Source organism: Portunus trituberculatus, chromosome 44, assembly GCF_017591435.1.
Source record: "Portunus trituberculatus isolate SZX2019 chromosome 44, ASM1759143v1, whole genome shotgun sequence".
In the NCBI taxonomy this organism is placed as follows: domain Eukaryota; kingdom Metazoa; phylum Arthropoda; class Malacostraca; order Decapoda; family Portunidae; genus Portunus; species Portunus trituberculatus.
In genome coordinates, this window is record NC_059298.1 from 8,416,369 (window position 1) to 8,418,868 (window position 2,500).

Genomic DNA, 2,500 nt, shown 5'->3' on the forward strand with positions numbered 1-2,500 from the left:
TCGCATATTTTCACATTGTTTGCCATTCCATTCCTTAGTAATAAATCATTTTCACATATATATTTGTATTTTTTTTTTTTTATTCATCTCTAAATACTTTTCCTGCTAAAAATTAGGACGTCTGCTCTTTCAATGTCTTTTTTTTCTTCTTATGTTTCCTTGTATGTATTTTCTGCTTTGCGTTTAGTGTTGTAAGTTATTAGTTGTTGTTGGAAAGGTTGAATTCTATTGTTTCCTTGATACTTATTTTCATCTTGATTGATACGCACAACTGAGAATAACTAACCTAACTATTGTTTCATGATTAATTGGGGCAACTGTTTCATGTTCATCTCGCTTTTATCTTTCCTGATCCGCACAAATGTCAATAACTGTAACTTATTTTGTGCATAAGGTTTTTAGTGATATAATTCAGTTCCTTATTATTACTATGGATTAATCATCAGTTGTCCTGTTGTTTTATGAAGCAACTTTGTTAACGTTTCTATACTGATGAGTTGAATGATCGAGGATAATTATTACAGCATTTCTCAGCGTAAGATTCTGTAACAATGCAATTTCATTCAGTATTACTAATAATTTATCACTGATAATCGCTCTTCTTGTTTCTACGTATTCAAGTCATCATTTAACCTTCACTGACGCTCAATAGGCTCCAAGAGGATAATAATGCGCGTAGCAACACTCCTCCTCCCTCTCCTCTTCCTCGTCCTGACCCGTGATAAAACAGGTGCTCGCAGCCTGACCGCTTCAGTTACCCCGTGAGCATCGTGCGAGGCGTGTGTCTGCGCTGCTGTTGTCCTCCACTCCCTGTCTTGTACTCGACAACTTTTTAGTTTACCCTTAATTCGGAAACATGGATAGAGAAACTCCAAGCGGAAAGTTACTCATTCGACGGTTGCAAGTTGTTGTGAAGCAAATGACTTAAATGACTTGAATAGTTTTGCAGGCCGAGGGAGCGTCGGGAGTGACTCTGTGGTAAGTGAAGAACATTAGCGTGATTGTTTTGCGTCGCGTGTTGCGTCGTGAGAGGAGTTTGTGTGCTTGTGTTTATTGATTGATGACTTGTATGTGTGTGTGTGTGTGTGTGTGTGTGTGTGTGTGTGTCTATTGCATCGTTTGTTATTGTTGGGGAATATGGTGATATTATTACTGAAATATTCTTTGACCGAAAAGTTTTGTTGATTTTTTTCTGTTTTTCGTTAGAAACTGAGATGTTGTGTGTGTGTGTGTGTGTGTGTGTGTGTGTGTGATTCATTCCGTAGTGCCTTGGGTTATGTTTATAATCAACATTCTCTCTCTCTCTCTCTCTCTCTCTCTCTCTCTCTCTCTCTCTCTCTCTCTCTCTCTCTCTGCACCTATACATAAGTACCTGGCATACGTTCAATTTTTAAGGATGTTGCGTAATATAGTTTATACACAAAGAGTGACGCATGTGCACTTACATCTAACGTGTGTGTGTGTGTGTGTGTGTGTGTGTGTGTGTGTGTGTGTGTGTGTGTGTGTGTGTGTGTGTGTGTGTGTGTGTGTGTGTGTGTGTGTGTGTGTAATAATAATAATAATAATAATAATAATAATAATAATATACGGTTTATTAATTTGGCAATGTAAAAAAAATTACACTGAAAATGTACAGGGGGGGGGGGGGAGACATTAAAACAATGAAATGTGTGTGTGTGTGTGGGGGGGGGGTTGGTGAGTGGGGTTGTGGGTGTGTCGGTGTGTGTGGTTGAGTAAGATCACTCCTCTGGGACAGTTTCTACGTTATCTTCCCTCAAGGATTCGTTGGAAAAGGAGAAGTGAGTAAAGGAAATAAAGAGAGAGGAGTGAAGACTTTCTGAGACGGAAAAGGAAGAGGAAAGAGAGAATGATTACTAGCGGGAAGGTTGAGGAAGGGGATGAGGAGTGTGTACTTGAAAAGAGAAGTGAAAAAGGGATGTAGTGGAAATAAGGAAGAAGGAAACTATTGCAACGTCACGGAAATAAAAGAGTGGAAAGCAAAACATAACTACGATAGCGAGAAAAGAATCAAAGGTATTAAGGAAACGCATTAATACAGAAAATGAGGAAGGCGCGAATAGGGACAAAGGATACGAAAGAAAAAAAAAAGAAAATTAGAAGTGAGAGGTAGGAACGAAATAGATAAGAAGATACAGCAAAGGAATAGAAATCGAGAGAAAGACCAATGGAATGTAAAATAGGTAAACCGAAGAATGAGATGAGGAAAAGTAAAAGCGACGAAGCGGAGTGGATAACATGAAAGTAAAAAAGATGGATAATAAAATAAAAAAAAGTAGGGAAATACCCAAAAAGAGAAAAAAAAACGGAAAAGAGAAAAGAAAAGGAAACAATTAGAAGGAAGGAATAAGGGAAAATAATGAAAACTAAGGCGAAACAAGTAAAAGGAAAGGACGCAATGAAGAAAATGGAAGAGGAAACAGTTGAGTGAAAAAAATGAAGAGAAAAGGAAGAGAAGGAAAGAGGGAGGAGGGAAATGGAA

The 2,500-nt window shown here is 38.0% G+C and overlaps 1 protein-coding gene across 5 annotated transcripts in view; it reads left to right on the forward strand.

The window, feature by feature from the left end:
* LOC123519008 (A disintegrin and metalloproteinase with thrombospondin motifs adt-2-like) overlaps nucleotides 1–2,500 on the forward strand; it is a 321,375-nt gene that overhangs the window by 192,792 nt on the left and 126,083 nt on the right. For 3 of the 5 annotated variants that reach the window (XM_045280126.1, XM_045280123.1, XM_045280128.1), the window contains exon 1: nucleotides 767–978. The exons of the other annotated variants lie outside the window; for them this stretch is intronic. The gene's annotated coding sequence lies outside the window, so the exon portion shown is untranslated. Of the gene's footprint in view, nucleotides 1–766; nucleotides 979–2,500 lie in introns of those variants that run through there. 5 annotated transcript variants of the gene reach the window in all.